Consider the following 21,503-nt stretch of genomic DNA (forward strand, 5'->3'; position numbering starts at 1 on the left):
AGCCCCCCCACCCCAGCTCATATCAGAGATGCCTGCGAGGCTAGAGAATAAAGATCACCCAGTCCAACCCCCTTGTTTTCAGATGCAAGCTGCTGTTCTGAGCCTGGCCATGAGTTTTGCTCTAGAGATGGGATTGCCACACGACCCTCCTGGCTCTGCTCGCAGCCTTTTCTCCATGGTGTCCTTCACATTTTTTTTTTAAAGACGATTTCCTAAGCCACTGCTTCTCAAACTTGATGCACAGAGGAATCACTGGTGAGCCTGTGCAAATACAGATTCTGGTTCAGGAGGACTGGGTGGGGCTGAGGTTCCACATCTCCAACAAGCTCTTGGTGATGTAGGTGCTGTTGATCCATGGACCAGGTTACGAGCACCAAGGAGTTCAGAGACCCTCTCCTAGAGACCATCTGCAACCTCAGGGGGACCCCAGTAGCCAGAAAACCCAAGACTCCTGATGTTAAAGTGTCTCCAGATGAAGGGATCTCAGAGGTTGCTCGGCCTGTCTTGAGTCCCTTCTTGTCCTGGTCATAGCTTTTCTACATTTCAACGAACTGTCTTAGTTCACACCACTACAGTCAGGTTTAAAGGATTGCAGGGAAACCAGGGCAGGAAAAGGCCTCCCTGCTCCCCTGATCCACTCCCCACTCTCTGAAGACTGATATACACGGCAGCTTATTCATCCCAGCCAACATGAACAAACATGTGTGTGGCTTTCATCAAAACCCAGTGCCTTGCCAGCGGGGAACTTTTCTCTCTGCAACTTGTCTCCTACTGTAAAGGAGAATCTGATGGATACGGGTCAACTGCTCGAGTCTCTTTCTACTCCAGGCCTCAGAAACCCCTACAACAAAATGGCAAGACTTGACCAGGCACTTCCAAGTACTGATTCCCTGGGACTCTCGGGTACTTTGCAACCAAGTGCTTTAGAAAAACACGTGTATGCACCCGGGTCCTGGGGGAGGACATTTACTCAAAGGAATTGCATTTGGACTATTGTCTCCAACTGGTGAAGTAACAACAAAACCTATCCAAGAAAAAAATGGGAAGATTTTATATTTCGTTTATGTAATGAATACTGTGATACCATGCCCAAGGCATGGCCATGCCATGAGAATGTGAGGGGGCTTCGTTCTCAAGATTCCTTTCTCAGGGTGGCTTTGTGGGCATTTGACCCAGGGGCCAAAGGGTTGTGCTTTGACATTACCTCTGTGGGTAAGATCTCGCTAGGCAACTGAGGATATGTTCATTCAAGTCTCATTTCACAGCTGAGAAAACTAAAATTCTTAGATCGGTATTCAGTGATTCTAACCTAATTATTATTTCATTTTTAACCCTAAGTCCTTTCTTAACTGAGAGAGGATTGGAAAGAGGATGCGATATCACTACCCCCACCACTTCTATACGCACGTCTATGGCTCAAGCCATATGGGGATCCCCCACCCCGCCACAGTTGCTGGGGGACATTTGTGCATGTTACACATGACACATGTCATGGGGTTGCCCAATGGGGAATCATTTTCCAAGTTGCACTTAAGAAGGAAATCTTCTTTATACCACAGGGGGTTTATATATTCCTTTTTGGAAACTTCTGCCCTCAGAGTGACAGTCCTACAGAAAGAACACAGTTACTAGAAGAAAATCCTGCAGCATTATTTCAACAGCTGGGGTCACCCAACCATGGCCAAGCCTTGCAACATATAAGGTTTTGAAGTCCAAAGAGGATGTTCCAGCTTAGACTAGGCTACGTGCAAGCAGGACTCCATGAGACACCAGGGGAGGCTGCAGATGGGGCTGGGAGATGCCTTCCAATGGCTGTGTTACGGCTTCTTCAACTCTCAGGGATTCACAGTGGAATAGCTAATGGAAGGTAGGGACGTCCCTGACAGTTGCCAGTGCACAGAAACATGGAAGAAGTGCTCCCTGCAGTCTCAACAGCTTGACCCTATCTTAATCCAACCCCAGAATCAACCTGAGGACCGCCCTGCCTCAGACTGGCCACGTCTTGCTTCCATAGCCAGCCCTGTTGGACCTGACCTGCCTTCCAGACACAGGTCAGCAGCAGTCCCCCAGGACCATCTCAGGCTGTGCCCACGAGACACTCACCTTGGATGTCCTTGGTCCTCAGATTCAACCAGGCATTGACTAGAAGGGAGAAAAGTATGGCTGACTTGCATACAGGGAGCCAAGCCAAGCAGGGACTGCTTCTCACATACTGACCTAGCTTTTAAACAAACATCGCCCTGCAGCTGAAACCTGCTCTGGCCAGACATCTGTGTGCGAGCATCAACTTACGGGCAGGCTCCCAGCACTCAGCGGGCTCCCAAAAGGAGTGTGAGGGAGGCCAGAGGTAGGTGTGTCACGGCTGTGGCCGGTGTGCGACATGGCAACAGAGGACTGGGGGCTTTGATTTTTGTTTCCTTTCCTGGTCCAGATGCACAGTGGAGAATCTGGAGACCTGGTTCCGAATCCCATGGCTAACGCTGTCTGTTGCCCGGAGACAAGTGTCCTGATTCTGCAGGGGCTCAGGTCCCTATCCGTAAAACAGAGGAATGAAGTGCATGACCCAGTCTCTGCCTCCGGCCTGGGCCTGTCCTGATCCTGTGCGAAGAAGGAGGGCACAGGACAAGATAAGGGGGCTCACCGCTGCAACTCCCTCCTTCAGGGTCGGGGCTGGTCCGGGACTCCTGCTACCCAACACCAGTGGTCCTCCGGCCCCTCCCCTAGGCATGAAAGCCGGGGCTTTGTGGCAGGTAACACAACTTGCCTTGTGTTCTGCACTTGAGTGCTCTTGAGTTTCTGCTCCCCAGAAAGATCAGTTTCTTGCCAATGTCATCACTTTTAGCCAGCAGGGACCTATCAGTGGCTCCATCAGGCACTGGGGCCCCAGCCCCCCTTGGCTTTAAGTCTGAGTCCTGGGAACACTGGGGAAACTTAATTCTCGAACACCTTCCACTCAAAGAGCCACTGTTCTGCAGAGCCAGTGCTGGCCCCTGCATTTCAACAGCTTTCGGGTGGGTTTCCCACCCCAGACGTCGACAGGGCCCAAAACGCCTGTGAATGTGTTGACCTGACTTCAACCGCAGGCTCAGTTTCAAAGGGTGGGCTGAAATCTTAGCCCGCCCTCATTCCATGTGCAGCTCCGCTCCTGGAAGCCTCTGGCTGGATCTCAGTTACTGGGAAGGCTTTCCCTGAATGTGGGTTTTTCACCCAGTGGCTCTCGAGGAGCCATTTCTTGTGGCAGGATGCCCACGGCATAGGGGAAGGAGACTTGGCTCTGGGAATTTCTTGCCTCATTCCTCCTTCGTTGTATACCACAGACTGATACGAAAGGGCACCGGATAGCTCGTGAGAAGAGCTGGAGTACAGCCCTACCTGTCCTGTTACATGCCATGCGACCTTGGGCAAGTCATTTCTCCTCTGCGGGTCTCAGTTTCCCTTCTGGGCTAACAGTAGCAGGTCTGCCTCCCTCACAGGGGAATAAAAGTGCTTGGTAATTAGCAAGCCCTGTAGGGCTATCAGGGAACCCACTCAACAAGGAGTATTTTGGACATTCTGCTATTTCTTGTCCTGTGACTGAGAAATTAGCAGGCACATATCGTGAAATAGCAGCCCCGTCTTTGTAATTACAAATGTGCACACATCCCACTGAGCATCATTTTCAAAAGGCATATTAAGCAGCAGAGACCGCAGGGGGGACCCATGTAAACAGGCCTCCTCAGATCCTGGCAAAAAGGACTCAGAGAATGCAGTCGTCCCCGCGAGTCACTGGCTGTTCCTGCCATCCCACCCCTCCCCCGTGCAGCAGCCCTGGCAGCTGACTGTTCATCTCCCCGAGAACAGGGTTCCACTTCATGGTAAGGGGGCGGGATCCTGGCACTCTGCAGGGTGAGCGCAGCTCCAAGCCCGCACCAGCACTTCAAGACCTGAACCCCCACCCACCCCCGTCCCCAGGTCTGAAGCTTTCTGGAGGCTCACTCCCCAGAAAAATCTCCCAAAACCATGGGCTACCCCTCCCTGCAGGACAGGTCGCTGGAATCTGAAGTTTGCATGCCTGCATGTTACTTCTTTTACACTAGACTGGGAGCTCCTGAGGGCAGGCTGCATTCTCCTCATGTTTCCTCCTCCTGGAGCCCAGCATGCAGTTGGCATTAGCACATTCTGAAGGCAGGGAGGGAGAGAGGAAGGACAGACTTGCGGCTGCATGGCGTCTTCCCTTTGTGATCTCAAGGGACCTTCACACCAGTCCGTGGGGATGCTGCCGTTCCTGACCCATCAGCACACAGACACTTGGTGAGCTTACATTGCAGGCTGGAGACCACACTCCTCGCCGTGATGTTGGAATCGGATGCCACCTCTACTCAAAGCCCTTGCTGTTCCTTGCATGCTCTCGTCCAGCTGTCCAGAAGCACGGATGAAGACTGCCACGTGTGAGCAGGAAGGAGCCTTAAGCAGGGAGGAGACCGAGTGTCAACCAAACCCCAGCGGTTCCTGTGCAGACAAAGGGCAGCATCTTGGATGTGCCTGACCACCTGTTTCTCAGCAAGGAATTCAGGAGCTGTCGCCATGTGCTTCCAGGGACCACTGTGATGTGCGATGAGGCCGGGCGAGGTGGGGAGGGGGGCAGCCTGTGTTGTCTGAGCCACTGAGGGCTATGCGGCTCCTCCCTCCCATGGTGACATTCCATGTGACTAGCTCCACAAGCCAGCTCTCCTGAATACAGGTGACAGCACTCATGGAAAGTGGTGGCGCTGCCTGGGATACCCAGGAAGCAGCCAGGGGTCAAGGCCCAGCATCACCACCTCGCTGCGGTGGAAGGTAGAAAGGGAGAATGTAATTCAGCTTGAGGATGGGTGATGGAAGATTGCCCAGGTCATGGGAGGGTGCCCGTTAATTCTGAGCAGGAATGGAAGCTATTTAGGAAGGGAAGGGCATTCGAGGCAGAGATGAGGTAAAAGACGGCATCGATCATTCACCGACTACAACTAGTTGAGTGTGACTGCTGTGGAAATTAAAGAGAGCAGGGCTGGAGGCGAATGGAGTGGGGGCGGCTGAAGCAATGGGGGAGGCAGGGGATCGGGCAGAGGCCAGACTGTGGTGCAGCCTGCGAGTCAGGCTGAGGAGTCTGAGCTTGGTCCTGAGGGCAGGGAAGGGTAAAAAGAATTTTGAGCAAGGAGCAGTGTGCTCAGGACTGGGTTCTAGAAAGATCAGCCCATAAGCGGGTGGGAGGTTGATCCTTGTCCTCAGAGGACTTCCCTGTCCTGGCTCTGGGAGCCAGTCTCACTTCTGTGGACAAAGGATGTCCCTCGAATGAAGTACTAATTGCAAACTGATCAGTCACACTTGGGGATGCTCTGGCCCCGAGACCCCAGCTTCAGCTCTGCTCGTACGAGTGGGGAGTGTCTACCGGGAAACAGGGCCAGGTCGTCTTCTCGGAGAGAAACCATGATTAAAATGCATCCCTGAGACATCAAGAACCCCGTGAGCTCTGTTTATTGTTGTGTGCTGACAAAATCCTCAAGGAAAGAAGCCAGGGCTTTCAGAGTGCCTGTTCATGCCTGCCTGGAGTGCACAGAGTCTGTGGGATATGCCTGATTGGGATGCATGGGGGTGATGACTTCAGAGGAGACAGAATATGCACTGGCCTGAGGAAGGGAACACATGGGGTCAAGGGCATTCTGGACACGACTCCATCACCCAGGGTCCACAGACCTGTGGCTACAGCTGGATTCAACTCCAGTGGCATGGCAGAGGGCACCTACTGTGTGCAGAGACCTTTTGACAAACAGCTGGAAGCCCCAGGAGCCCTGGGGCAGAGGAAAAAGCCATCAGTGGCTGGAAGGGAAAAGCTCAGCATCTCACCAGGGATCCAGCCAGGCTTCTCTACATGCATGTTATTGTAAACGCTGGCTGTGGCAGCGTTCCTACTAGAGGTACCGTGCATCCAGTCCCCACTCCCCTCACCCACCTCTTTCTGGGACAAATAGCCCCAATGATTTAGGGTGCTGTGTGTGAGACGACTTCTTGGATCCCTGCCTCATGGTAGTCACACCTATGTGTGGTTCCCGCCACATGGTAGCAGGGTTGGGCTGTGTGGGCCATCGCATCCGATGGAAAGGATGGCATGTCACTTTCAAGACAGGCTATAAAAGGCACGTGGGCCTCGTCATGCTCTTTCTGTCTTGGACCACGTGTTCCAGGGAAGCAAGCCACCAGATCACGAGCAGCCCTATGGGGAGCCCACATCACCAGGGACCAAAGCCTGCCGCCAACAGCCACGTGAGTGAGCCAACATTGGGACAGCAACATTCCGGAGACCCTGACCCTGAGCTGCCTGTGAAGCCACTCCCGGACTCCTGACCCTCAGAGAGTTTGGGTTTAATTTCTTACACAGCAATAGGTAACTAATACACTTCAAAAGATATGGGAAGATCTAGAGTATGGGTTTAGCGAGAGACCTGAGTCTAAGTCTTACATACCCACCTTGTGACCTTGGTCAAGTGACTAAACCTCAGTGACCCAATCTACTCCCTCAAATGGAGTAATAACTGTGCCTCCTTCACACTATGGTGATGAAGAAATGTGTTCATAGGGGGTGGAGTGCCATTGGCCCAGTGTAGTTGGTCCCACATGCTAAAGGTTCAGTAACTAGGACAACACACTGTCCCCACCCTTTCAGCCTCTCCTCCCCACCAGCACAAGCTAACTGGCAGATGCCCTGTGTGGCTGCTTCTGCTGGAGACTCTTTCCTCCACCTCCTCCACCTCCACCATCCCCTCAGCCCTCCGGGCTTGCTTGGGCACCCCCTTGGCTCCGTTCCCACTTCCTGCAGGCGGATGATCAGCCCTTCTGCGCTCCCAGCAGGCATTGAAGATCTGTCCCAGGGTTTCCTTATTACATTTTATGATCGCTTTCCTGGGACGGCCAGAGTCCTCACCTCCTTGGGGAGGTGTGCGTAGTAGGCATTCCCAAGAAGTTAAGTGCATGGAGCTCTCGGCCTTTTGTGAGGGCCTGGGGCGGGAAGAGGCCCGTCTGGCTGCTGGCGCCAATGTTTGCTCGCAGCCCCTGGCAGCTGGTTGCTCGCAGCCCCTGGCAGCTCTGATTAGGGCTGTGGTTTTTACTCCCGGGGGATTCCTTTCTCCACCACAGATGGCACTGACCATTTCATGAGGGTCCTTTTAGAATAGTACCTTCTTTTTTTGCTTTCATGGGATCTCTTTTCATAATTTCATCTCCCCTTTCCACCTTACCTTTTAAATAAGAGATGGAAAGCACCCATATAATTGAGACTATGGAGGCATACATTAACTGAAGGAATTGACACAACTTTGCTCCTTCCGAGTGGGGTCCCAGCCCGGCCTTGATTAATCCGTTCACTCTGAAGTCAATCAAAGGTGGAGACTTTTCCTCCCAAATCCTCGTGCCACCTCTCCCATGCTTGCCCCGTGTAGAGAACACCACCCAATCACCACCACCATGTGACCGCATATCACATGGCTTCTTACCCCCCAAGACTGTGCTTCTAAGAAAGCCTGAGCTGCAAATGACCAGCCTCCCGGTCTACACAAGACTCAAGGTCCACTGCAGGTGGGCGTGTGGGCAGTTCGCTAAGTCGGGCTGTAGCCCAGGTACCACCTCACTCGACGTCTGTGAGCCTCAGTTTCTTCATCTGTACAATACAGACAGTGTCACCACCCTCATGGGATTCAGTCATCCAGGATTTCTTGGGTGCAGATTCTGAGCCATGGTCTGTGTTGGGCCCAGTATGTGCCTGGAGAGACGCTTCCCTACTCACGGGGACCACCTCTCAGCTTAGAGAGAAGCGAGGTCTGGCATCAGACTTCCTGCCATCAGCTCCACTGAGATGTTACAGAGGACATGGGAGGACGGGCACATGGGGCAGCTACCAAGGCCAGGCGCACTCAGGGAAGGCCTCAGGAAGAGGGGGCTCCAGAACTGCAGGAAATCTTAAAGGACTAAGAAGAGGAAGCCAAGGAGGAGTGATGAAGATGATCCAGTGGTGGGGCCAACGTGTACGCAGAAGGCCGTGTACGGACGTAAATGTCCGGGCCGGGGAATGGGACAGCCGCAGCATGCTGTTGCAAGGACATAAAGCCTGGAGAGGGCACAGGGAGGATGAGAGGGAGCCAGAGGGCCTGGCACTAGCCAGAACCGGGAGGACAAAGTGCCTCGTGGATTCCATTGACTTTGCACAAAGGTGATGGCCTCCCTTGGTTCCAGAATGCTCTCCTTTCCAGACGCCAGAGCCCATCCTCATGAAAAACATGCTGAAATCAACACCTTTTTTTTTTTCTTTTTAATAGTCCTCTTTTCTACAGCCTTGCAGAGGACAATCACGTTTGTGAATGTTCATGGGTTGTCGTATAATCAAATGATTGGTGATTTTCTTTCTAATTTCCCTTTCTTTACCTCGTTGTGTTTCTACTGATTTCATGTTTCAGGAACATAAACACTACTTCGTGTTTTTAGGAATAAATGGGGAGGTACCCACTTAATTCCATTATCCAGGAAACAAAATCACGATTCGCTCCATACAGTCCTAGAATACAATCACCTGCGCAGGAGATGAGAACGGAAATTACTCTGGTGCTTTTTTTTTTTTTTTTTTTTTTTTTTGCCTTTCTCCCAGCTAGTGTATTTGCGAAGATGGCATATGCTGTGCTTGATATTCAGAATCCGGATCCTCAGACAGAGTCCAAGACTGAAATGGCAGAATGTTGGTTGGTCACAGAAGTAAATATTTCACGGTATCCTTCAGCCTTTATGAATGTCTTTGTAGATGAAATAATACCTTTGATTTTGACACTAACTTAAATATTTTCCTTAAGGCACGACTGAGCAATTGCAAGTTGCCCCTGCCTATAGTGCCTGTGGAAATTTCTCCGAGAACAGGGAGCGGGGAGCCCCTGCCCAGTAGTCCAGTACTGTTGGTCTGATCCTGGCTTTGTGCCCAGTGTGACCTTGGGTACAGACTCCCAGATTGGATGGGGGCAGCTTTAAGGAGATAGAAAAAACACTGGACCTGGAAATATAGAGACCGGATTTGAACCACAACTCTCCTGTTCACTGATTATGTGACTTGAGACAATTGACTTTTTTTTTTTTTTTTTTGAGCCTAAGTTCCTCATTTCATTAAATAAGGATAAGAATACCCACCCCCCTGGATCACTGCAGAAAGTATGAGAATGAGACATGTAAGGGACTTTAATAGCACCCAGCAAGTAGCACCCACAACTGCATACAGTTGTGTGGCTTCCACACTGCTCAAGGATGCCTGGCCAAGAAGCACAGGCAGCTGATATGCTGCCTTGACTATTTTCAGCTTGTTGGTTAGTGTTAGGGGGCTTGTTAAAAACATTCACCCCTCCCCGATTCACCACCAGCAGCACCAGTCCCAGGGAGCCTGTTTGCAATTTGCCTAAAGGTGTAATGCTTAGAAGAGGGGTCCCTGAGAACACGCGGGTGACTTCACTCCCTTCCCCTGGTTTCTGCTCCACACCTTCCTGCGGAGTCCATCCAGCCTCAGCTACAAATTAGTGCAACAGCAGAGATCACACCCTGCCCTGAAGCTACCCAGCTCATCTCCAAAAGTCTCCAAGTTACCTTAGAGTTTTAGTTTTGCAAAACAAAGAGCCCTGGGGAGGAATGGTGGTGACGATTGCGCAGCACTGAGAATGTATTAAATGACACTCAGCCATACATCAATGGACATTAACATGGTGAACCTTATAGTGTGTGTATTTACCACCATTTAAAATAATAAAAATATGATTTTTTTTTAAATACTCAATTTTTTTTTTTTTTAAAGAGCCCAGCTCCATTTGGTACAGACAGGCAACAGAGCCATACCTGGCCCAGGAGAGGGCTGGGGATCTGTCCTCTGACTGTCAGACCTGAGGCCTGTGGGTGAAAAAGGACCATCTTAGGTTTGAGCTGAAATCTTCCTTCCTGTAACTTTTCTCCTGGGTGGTCTTTGGGCCCCTAAGGAACCAGTGAATTGGTAAATAATGTGGGTTCCTTGAGCTAATTTAGCATGTGGGTTAGGTCAGGTTAGGTCAGGGTACATTATGTTGCAGAAAGAAAAATCTTTGTGGATTAACACAGCGACAATGCATTTCTCTTGTACCATAAGAGTTGGCAGGTGTCTGTGCATGTGTGTGTGTGTGTGTGCACGCACTCTCTTGGAGCAGGTTAGAAGGATGCCATTGCGAGGGCCAGACCCATGAAGCCTCCACTCTGTGGGCCACTGTTAAGAGTCACGGCAGTGGGAAAGGAGACTACAGTCCTACACCAGCTTTCCCCTGCTGCAGCCAGGAATGGACACATTTCATGTCAGGGAATTTTTCATGGGCCAGTCACATGGCCCTGCCCACCTACATGACCCTGTCCAGGAAAGGTGGGAAGTATTGCTGTCTCTGTGACTTTTGAAACTATAGGCTGATCTGGTTGGGATCATAAACAGAGTGCCCTCCTCAGGCCCTAGGGCGGCTCAGGGTCCCTTCCCGGGTATGCTGGCTATGGTTCTCTAACACGGGGGCCCCATGGGCTTGAAGCCTTTGAAAACACAGCTGTGAAAGACCCCAAACAATATGGGAACATGTGAAAAAGAGAGATCAGTCTAAGAAGCCAGAGCCCCTTTTCCAATGTTTGGCCCTGGATCCCTCCACAACAAATTAGGAGTGTGGCGGGGGGGGGGGGGGGGGGGAATTTCCGTTCCTATTTTGTTCTTATTTCACCAGAGCCTGTGACACCTACAGGGTTGTCCACTTTTAATAGCACCTGGGGTGGGAGGAAAGGCCTGGTCTGTGGCCACAGAGAGAACTTTTGTCTCCAGGGGTGTCCGACCTGCCTCCGTCCTGAGGATTACCGTAACTTTTTAATGAAGGCAAAGTTTGTAGGGAGTTTGGCCCTTTGATGTGGCAGCTGTAGTTGGAAAACAGGCCTACGTTTAAGACTTTACTGCCTGCTGAGGGCTCGGCAGCTCGCCACCCACATATCGGAGCCCACACCCCGTAAACAGCCCAGATCATGTTTCTTTAGAGCAGGGTGTGGGGGAGGGACCCGGGACCACCGTGACTTGGAAGAACAGCCTTCACCAACAGTCTCGTGGGGCCTGGACCACCCAAGGGATCCCCAAGGAATGCAATAGTGTTTTGAGGTGACGGAGCTGGGGATAAGGTGGTCTTTAGAGACCCCATGGTGAAGTGTGTATTCTTGCCTTGATGTTCTTCAAAACTCAGGCAAGAATGGAGCAGAGACAACGCTCCTTCGGCATCATCACAGCAAGGGGTACCTCTCTGCTCTGCTGGACAGTGGAGGGTCGGGACCTGCTTCCGTCATCTCTGTACCCCGGAGTCCTACGGAGAATGGGTCGTTGGGTATTAACAGAACGGACAACTCTATCTTCGGAGACAGTGAGGGACAGAGTAAATAGTAAGCATGTCGCTCTATTGATATTCCACGTTTCAAACCCCCACGATGTACTGGGTATCCACCCCAGGTGCTGAACCTTCATCGGCAAACAGCAACCCTGCCCTCATAGAGTCTACATTCTGGCAGATATGAAGTTTAGCCCTGGGATGCATCCAGGTCATACAGTTAACCCGTGGCTGCGCCGAGACAAGGATGTGAGTTTACTAGCTGCCCCCCCCCACCAAGAGCCATAATTTCCAAACGTCCCCTGGAGGAACCCTTCCCAGGGCACCTGGAGGCAGAGCCCAGAGCAGCCACATACAAGAGGGCAATTCCTTGGCATTCCAATACTTGACTTTAAAAATTCATGCAAATGTTGGAGTCTATACCATATCACATCTGCATTTGTTTTATTATAAAGCAATGTGTAAATTACTTTACACACACACACACACACACACACAGATGTTGTAAGTTTCCACCTCGTTGATCCTGTATCTCTGTATTTCTTTTGGCACACAAACATGCCCTCTTGGGAATCCACAGTAAAGGAAGCACATTCCCAGCTCTCAGGGACTCCTCTGCATTTCTTCAAGCATTAAGACCTGGCTCCTCTTTGCTTTTGTTTTTAAAATGAGTTACACCATAAGCAAAGTTAAAAACAAATGACACAGTGGGAAAAAATGTTTGCAAATTATATTGCCTCGATCTCCCAGGTATGTATCCTATAAATCAGTGAGAAAGCAAGACAACGAGCTCAACACCATCCACCCCCATTTATAGAGAAAGATACACAAATGGCTATTAACACAGGAATCTGTGCTTCACCTAACTCACAATAAGATAAATGCAAATTTAAATTATGTGAAGATACTCATTTTTAGCTATCAGATTGGCAGAAATCCAAACAATCTATCTACACTGTATCGCTGACAGTGTGCAGACCCGGGAACGCTCACTCACCGCTCTGTGGGGGTGCACAATGACATCGGCCCTGTGGAGGGCCATTTGGCCATATCTGAGAAAAAGCACATTCTCGAACAAGATTCTCTCATCAGGTGAGCCACTTGGCTTTGAGTGTTGGTTATACATCCGGCACCAGGTAAAAACTCTATGGGAATAATGAGGCACGTGCACAGAGCCTGCCCCCAAGGAGCTTCTGGCCCTACTTAGAAACATTGGACAGAATAAAAATAGCAACATTTTATCTCTTTTTATCACAAACTTCCAAATGTTTATAGGTCACTGAGCATCACAGCAACCCTGCAAGGTAAGAATTTTTATTTCCATTTTCCAGTTCAGAAAGTTGAAGCGGAGCGTCATTTGCCCAAGGCCACAATAAAGTTCCCCTAGAGCTAGAAGGAGATGCTAGAATTCCCAGGCACTGTCCACCAGGGCCGAGCAGCCTGCAGACAGCACAATGTGGCCACTGGCAGCTCCGGTGTAATGAACCCAGAGGGGTGAGGGGAAGCGTGAGTCTTGGCAGAGAGCCTTGCGGCTCGGAGATGACCACCTCACTCTTGCCTGGGTTTGAGGCTTCCCTCGGTGAGTCTCTCCCCGTGTGACCTGGATGTGTTGTCAAACATCTCTGAGCCCTAGGATATTTCTCCATAGACTTCAGGTGATAATAAGATTCTTATGGGGATGAATTGACAGCATGCATTTAAAGTACTTCAGCCCATTTCCTGGCACACAGCAGGCATTCGACTCGTCTTGGAGATGAGGGAGGAGCTAGCGGTGGTGACTGTAGTCCTTGTGAGCTTGGGCAAGGCTGACATCTGAAGGATGGGCGGAGTTCAAGTGCGTGGGCTCAAGCACAACAGAATGGAACATTCTGTCCCACCCAGCAGTGCTTCCAGGAAGTCACGGGAGTTGGTCCATAAGGCCAAGGAACCATGGTGTTTCCAGCCTGGGAGGACTGAGGCACTCAGGGCTGGTCTGGACAGACCCCTGCTCTGCACAGAGGGAGGATGGGTGGTGTCTGCTCCTAGCACTGTGGCCCTCATCCTGCCCCCAGGGCCCCTAGGCCTGGCTGGGGGTTGGAGGCAACCTCAAGGCTGGAAGGACAGTCCAGCATTTTGGAAATGGATTCCCCTTTTCTCTCAGGTCTCCTGGAGACTGACAGTTGAGCTATTTGGAGGGGAAATGGCATCTTGTTAGGAGAAAGAGGGAAATGCCTTTCTTCATGACTTCCCGCAGAGGGCTAAGTGCCAGTGGGGCTTCTGGTGGAGTCCTGAGTATCCCGCTAAGCCTCTGAACCTCGATCACAAGGTGAACTTTTAACTCCCAGAATGATCCCTGAAAGCTCTTTTCCCCTCCCTCTCTCAGCTGCCAAATTGACTCCCCAAGTCTGCCCTCCATGTAAAAACACAATAAAACATTATACAATCAGGAAGGTATTCAAGGCTCATAATAAATAATTGCCCTGTGACCAGGGGATTGGATCCCCTGTGCAACCTCAATGGGCCTTTTTCTTTAACAGAACAAATAAAAGGAACAGATGTAGGGCCTCTGGTGCCAATGCCATAGTGGCCCCTCGGGGGGACCCAAGAAGGGTCACAGGAGAACCATCGTTCCCACACTTAACTAGTGCACACGGACGACAGGGGGACAACATCCCTCCCCCCTCCCAGAATGCCACTCTGGGGACACCTAAACATCTTTAACCAATGGCAACACGTCCTTCCTGGGTGCTCCCAGCCTGTCCCCCTCCTCCGTTGCTGCTGACAGAGGGGTACCTTGCAAGGGGGCATCTCATTATTCCCTGACTGGCTGACCTTCTTTCCACCTAGCACCACTCCCCCCCGGTCAGCAACACTGCTTGATGGCTTTTACCTCGGTCCACTGGTCCCTCCGCTCCTGTTTCCCTCATCCTACAGCTCTTTCACCACAGACTGCCAGCTCTTCCCGGGCAAGGCCCATACCTGGTTATGCTCAGTATCCTGGCAGAGCACCCGGACACAGGAGGCGCCCAGGAAATGTTTGTCGAATCAATACCCGAAATGGAAAACATAGGGCCTGTTGAAAAAAATAAGAAGCTAGAGGCCTCCCTCCCAATCTTATTTTCAAGATTGATCCCAGTGTCCTTTGCAGCTTTGGACATCTCTGCTTTGGTCCCCCAAGGGTTTTGTGACGATCCCAGCCACGCCTGATTCTTCCGAGTGGAGTCCTAGGAGACAGGGCCCAGGGAAGTTCTTACACTGCCGCTAATAGCACGGGATGGCTGGGGGAGGGGACATCTCTTGGCTCTGCCCCCCCAGCGCCCAGCACCCTTCTGCTCAGAAGGCCTTGGTGTTCCCAAAACTAGTCCCCTGCCCCTCACATGCAGGTCTGGAGGCTCCCAGCCTCTGGACAGTGTGAACCCAGCCCCAGGGCTGCTAGTCAGGCCCTCCTGCCCCCAGATGTACGTCCCCTTGCTAATGATAAAAGAACAGGAACCGGTGACAAATGCAGGGGCACTTGGAGGAAATCATCCTTAGGTCCTGTGTGCTCCATACTGGAGTGGCCCCATTCCTGCTCTTTTGGGAACCTGGTATATCTGTGTCTTTCTCTCTTCTGCCTGCTACCCCATCACTTTCCAAGGTCCCTTAGTACTGAGGTTGACTGGGCTGGTTTCTGTTGCTTAGAACCCAAGCACCCGAACTCAACCTACACACTCTGGATACTTGGGGCTGCAGAGTTCTTTGCCATAGACATCCGATCGGCAGCCAGCATGGTCGGTGACCAGTGAACGGTGGGTCATGTTGGTGCCCTGATGCAGCCTAAGCATCTACACTGGCTTTCCCAACCTCAGCAACTACGGATATCTTGGACTGCATAATTCCTTGTTGCAGGGACCGTCTTGAGCATTGTAGGATATTTCCCTTCACCCATGGCCTCTACCCACTAGATATGAGCTGCAGTCCCCTCCTTATGACAAATGTCTCCAAACACAACAAAATTGTCCCTAGAAGGTAAAACCACCATGATAAACCTATTTAGTGATTGAGAACCAGGGCCCATGAACAGATGGGTAGTTGAGTCTGTATTATTCAGGGAAGCATTAAATCAGAAGTCAGAGGGTCTGGGACCCCTCATCCTGTCCCCCTCCCCCACTTGGCCCTGAGCCCTCTGAGCCCTCCCTTATGCCTTCTTTCTCCCAGATCCATATCCCAGTGGGAAGAAGCTTCAAGAAATCCAAAGAGTGGCACCAAGATGACACTGGTAGACGCCTTCCCAGTTCACAGGGGGTCTTTCCTCGTCAGAGGAGTTCAAACCTGCTCCGTGGCCAGCTGGGTAACCTTGATGATAAGTAAGGAAAGTGCATAAGTACCCAGACCAGTGGGGTCTGTCCGGAGTATCGGCATTTCACTTATCATATTGGGTGGCATTCTACAGACAACAGAGAAATTGTTCTTGCGGAGACAAACCTGTCTTTCTTCCATCAAGTGCTCTTTCTGCTGTAATGACCAGCTTGGCTGGGTGAAAGGTGAAACAAGGTGAAATTATAAACCTCCGAGATATGAAGGCCCCGAAGCTGCCCTTTCAGACAAAGCCAAGCTCCGACCCTTTCTCACACTTCAAATTGAAACCTCTTTGAGCTTTGATAAAACACCAACTAACTGACATTTTGTTCCTCCTTTCTCAGTCAGGTTTTGCTTTCTGGGATCATTTGGCCATAGATCCACCAAAGACAGCCTGGCTGTCCCAGTTCCAAATGGGTGATGCTGGCCTTTGACCCCTGTGCTTTGCCAATGCTGGAGGAACCGCTTAGGCTAAAGGGGGGTGGTGGACGGTACTCAGTGTGGACTGGGAGTCAGGGGCCTGGAGGTGGTTTCCAGCCTTGCCACTAACAGATAAAGCTCAGCAACACCTCTTCCCTCCTCCAGGTCACCTAGCTTTTCACAAACTGGTATTGGAACAGACCAGTGAGTCTTTAACTTATGTTCATCTGAACCCACTCCCAAGAATATACCTTTGGTCATGCTCAAAAAACACATAAGGTTCTTGGAGCCATTTCTGTGCATGAAATCCAGTCAAGGCCACAGGACCAGAAGGCACTTAAGGAGCCATCCCTTTCTTGGCCCCTTCTTCGTGGTAGCCCAAGTTCTTGGTAGAGTTGCATGCTATGACAGATAGGACATGAATTGTAAACACATCCGGTTTAGAAACCCAGCTCCTTCTCTCACTGGTTCTACGACATTCAGTAAGTTTTCTAATCTTTCCAAGCCTTGTTTTCTTTACTTATAAACAGTGAGATAACGTTCACACAAAGTTAGTTCTAGGCATTAAATTACATACTGTAGGACACCTGGAATATACTTGATTCATTTTTGCTTTCCTACCCTCTCCCTCTTCCTTCCATGACCCCTGATGGGTATTAAGTTCCTCCTAAAACAGAAGCAGAAAAGCAGCGAGTACATCAGATTATTTAGGTATCTGGGCAGGTGTGGGGGAAGGTATGATCACATACCAATATGCTCACAGAGAAAAGAACACCAGAGGTGCCTGCCAAGAACTGGGTTTACATTGCAAGCAGCAACCCTTCCCAAACTGTGTGACTTTGGTTAATTGGCCTGACCTCTCTGGGACCCCCATCTGCTAATGAAGATGATAATGCATCCCTAAGGACCACCCACTGAGAGAGTTCCTCCTAGGTGCCAGGCACTGTAGTGAACACTGGGCATGTAGGACATCAAGAATGGCAGGGCTGTTGTGCAGTTGATAGGAAATGACCTACTTGGAAGGCCTTCTGATTTATTTATTTGAGAGAGAGAGGAAGAGAGCACACAAGCATGGAGAGGGGCAGAAGGAGAGGGAGAAGCAGACTCCCCACTGAGCAGAGAGCCCCATGAGGGGCTCGATCCCAGGACCCTGGGATCATGACGCAAGCCAAAGGCAGAGGCTTTAACCCACTGAGCCACCCAGGCATCCACGGAGGGAAACACAAGGCAGACATTTCAATTCCACCATTCTCAGGGGTCTCCAGAACTTTACCTTCCCACTGTGAAAACAGGAGGGGCTTTTCCAAGTGGAAGGTCAAGCACAGAGACCAGAAAGGGACAACCGGTGACACTGCATCTAGGTCCATCTGAAAACAAAAGGTGAGCGCCAGTGGTAAGCTCCCTTTCTAGAGCCTTGGTGAGAGATACAAGGAGGACGGAAGGCAAGGCCGTTTTTTTCCTGTATGTTTCACGTGACGTGCATCTCTCCTCACTGAAGGTCCAATTTAGCCATTTCTCATTGAGCACTAGATTTATTGGAAGCTGCAGCACAACAGCCAAAATGTTGGGTGAAGTGGTAAATCCAGTAATAAAATATCTAAATGGTTTATAAATACGGTTTAGGGAGGCTTTGGTAGGTAAGGCGGCACCTGGTTCATCTAACACAATCCCTGTGCTTCAGAAACGCTCCCCCAGACACCTCCATCCAACACGCAGACATTTTGTCTTTATTGAGCTGAGCTGCCAACTCCAACATGTGCAAATACAGATTTAACAGGCAAACGTGCAGCCGAGCCCAGGACTGTAAGTGTCTGAAAAGGCAAATCTGTTTGATGAGCAAATAATGCGTGATCAATAAAGACTTGTCGAAATGAAATGAACGGAGAGCAGCTGTTTGCTGAACATCTAGCCTGGGGTGGAGGGTATGCGGACTGAACAAGGGAAACACACGGAGGGGAGGGCGGGGTATGTGTGTCAAGTGTTCTAGAAAGAGAATGCTGCGATTCTTGACCAATCCGGGCCATTTGGACTGAGAGTGGAGCAGGCTGTTCTCGAAGAAGGCATGTAGTACCTCATAACCCAAGAAAGAGAGAGAATCGGGAACTGATTAGATAGATGACCACACTTCGCAAAAACTCACATCTTCATTCACAATGATCCGAAGATGGAAGCTGGTCCAGCGGGTGATGGATGAACAGATAAACAAGATATGGTACATCCATACAGTGGAATATTATTCGGCCCTAAAAAAGAAAGAAATCCTGGCAGGTGCTACAACATGGGTGACCCTCAAAAACATACTGAGTGGAGTAACCAGTCACAAAAGACCGTGTATCATATGATCCCGTGTAGAAGAGGTGTCAAGTTCATGGAGTAGCCAAATCCAGAGACAGAAAGCAGAATGATGGCGATCAGGAGCTTTAGGTAGGGGAAATGGGGACTCACTGTTTCATGAGTCCCGAGTTTCAATTTGGCAAGACAAAAAAATCCTAGAGATGGATGGTGGAGACATTTGTACAACACTGTGAACATACTTAACGCTACTGAACACTAAAAATGGTACAAGTGGTAAACTTTATGTTAAGCACACTCTACCATGATAAAAACATATTAATATCTTTTAGCATTTGTCCTGTTCCAACTGTGTTGCCAGGGTGTTCATTTTCCCCATTAGATGATGAGCAACTCGGTGTAGGAACTTCTCAGCATCTAACACAGTGGTTCTCAAAATGCCATCCGTCAGTCACTGGGGTTCTCCGAGACCCTTCCAGGATGTCCATAAAATCAAACTCTTTTCATGATGTTACTGGCCATGATTTGCCATTTGGTATGACAGTGTAATGACCTAGCACCGATTCTACAAAACCCATGGTAGGTAATCTTGCTGGGGACTCACCACAAGTCAGCCTGTGGTGCCAAACCTCATTTTATTCTGATGCACTTTCAAGTGAAAAAAAAAAAAAAAATGTACTTTAGAATGTCATTGAGGATGCCTGGGTGGCTCAGTGGGTTGAGCCTCTGCCTTCAGCTCAGGTCATGATCTCAGCATCCTGGGATCAAGCCCCCCATCAGGCTCCCTCTGAGCAGGGAGCCTGCTTTCCCCTCTCTCTCTCTGCCTGCCTCTCGGCCTACTTGTGATCTCTGTCTGTCAAATAAATAAATAAAATCTTAAAAAAAAAAAAAAGAATGTCATTGATGAAGCCATACAAGTTATTAATGTAATTAAATTTCAATTCTTGAGATTCATCTTTATAATATTTAGTGCAACATAAAGGGAAGCCTTTAAAAAGCCCTTCCACTATGTGCCGCAATGCAACAGCTGTCTCAGAGAAAAGCACCACCGTGTGATTGCTTGAGTGTCGAGCTGAAAGGGCCTTTCTTATTCATGGAGGATTGTTTTTTACTGGCAAGTGTGGCTGACAGACAAAGGTCATTCAGAAGGGGGTATCTGGTGGACACTGTCCTGAGAGGGAGGGAAGCAAGCCTGTTACTTCTGGGGGAAACACTGACAGTATGCTTGTGAAAGCCAAGACCCAGGCTTTCAAAAAAAAAAAAAAATGGGATTTCAGATCACGAGGACTCCACCACCATGAGTGTGAGAGTTTCCCAACACTTCAATGATTTTCTGCTGAGAGCAGTGGTGATATAAATCCATGTGATTTTGTTTGTTTGTTTGTTTGTTTGTTTTTTGGTGCTGTATAACTACATAGATCACCAATTCAGAAGGTTTGTATGACCCAGTGCCTCAATATTTTCCAAGTGACCAAAGCATCATACTCCAGGATTGGGTGGTGGTAAGGTATCTGTTTACATGAGACAAACCAGTGTATTTTTATGGAGCAGACATGGAATGTTCCCCAATCCAGTTTCAGATTCAGCATCACCACTAAATTTTAGGAGACTGGGACTTGTTGAGTTTTGGTGTAGCATTAGAGCAGACTACCACAATGGTCTGAAAAGGCAAAGCTCTTCTTTCTTTCCAACTACAAATCTGAGTGAGGCAGGACTTTCTTCACATACTTTTTTTTTTTTTTTAAGATTTTATTTATTTATCTGACAGAGATCACAAATAGGCAGAGAGGCAGGCAGAGAGAGAGGAAGGGAAGAAGGCTCCCCACTGAGCAGAGAGCCCCACATGGGGCTTGATCCCAGGACCCTGGGATCATGACCCGGGCCAAAGGCAGAGGCTTTAACCCCCTGAGCCACCCGGGTGCCCCTCTTCACATACTTTAATCAAAATAACGTATCACGGGGTGCCTGGGTGGCTCAGTTGGTAAAAAATCTGACTCTTGCTTTTGGCCCAGGTCATAATCTTATGGGTCATGACGACTGAGCCCCAAGTCAGTTCCCTGCTCACTAGGGAGTCTGCTTGAAGATTCTCTCCCTCTGCCCCTCCCCCCACTCCTGCCTGTGCTCTCTCTCTCTCTAAAATAAATAAATAAATCTTTAAAAATGAAATAAAAAAAATAAAAATAACATATCACAACTGACCAACGCAGAAACAGATATAAGAATCCAACTGTCTCCTATTAAGCCAGATATCAAAAAGATTTGCGAAGGAATCAATGCCATTCCTCTCACTAATTGTTTTTTGTTTTGAAAGATAATTACTTCTAATAAAAAATATTTATGTTAATATGAAGTAGATTTTTATTGCTATTGTTAAATGCATTATTAAGTATTATTAACATCTCATGGTGTTAATTTTTCATATTAATAGATGTAGCCTGCATAAGCAAAAACTCTTTAGCCTCAGTCAATTGGGAGAATGAAAATGGGTCCTGAGATCAGTGAGTTCAAGATCCTCTGATGGAACACAAAGTCTTAAATACATGTCTTAATAAGTGAATGAATGGATGAATGTACAAATTAATGATAAAGATGTTGCTGGCAAAAAAATATGGTTATGAGTGGTGGGGAAAAAAAGACAGGTTAGTGTGGAAGGTTCTGGAAGGTCATCCAAGGTAGGAGAGTTTTTGGTCCCTCATTTGAGGATTTCACAGATGGACAAACATTTTCAAACTATTTTGGGAACTCACATAGAGTAGCTAACTTTTTATCTGGTCAAGTAAGGACATTTTAAAAAATAACAAGTCTACCTTTGCCATTATTTTGTAAAAGTTAAGACATTTTAACATTTAAAAAAGGACATAATCTTGGTATAAAGGCCAGTCTCTCTATTGAATAAATTTAGCTTTTTGAAAAGCTTGTCTTCTGGCCCTTGTCTTTCCTGCTTTGCCATGAGCTGGTAGACACTCTGTCCTGCACCCCCAGCCTACAGAAGGGGTCAGCAAGCTCTTATGGGAAGGACCAGATAGTAAAGACTTCAGGCTTTGCAGGCTGTGAGGTCTCTGCCGCAATTCCTAGGCT

Source organism: Mustela lutreola, chromosome 4 (assembly GCF_030435805.1).
Source record: "Mustela lutreola isolate mMusLut2 chromosome 4, mMusLut2.pri, whole genome shotgun sequence".
NCBI classification, from domain to species: domain Eukaryota; kingdom Metazoa; phylum Chordata; class Mammalia; order Carnivora; family Mustelidae; genus Mustela; species Mustela lutreola.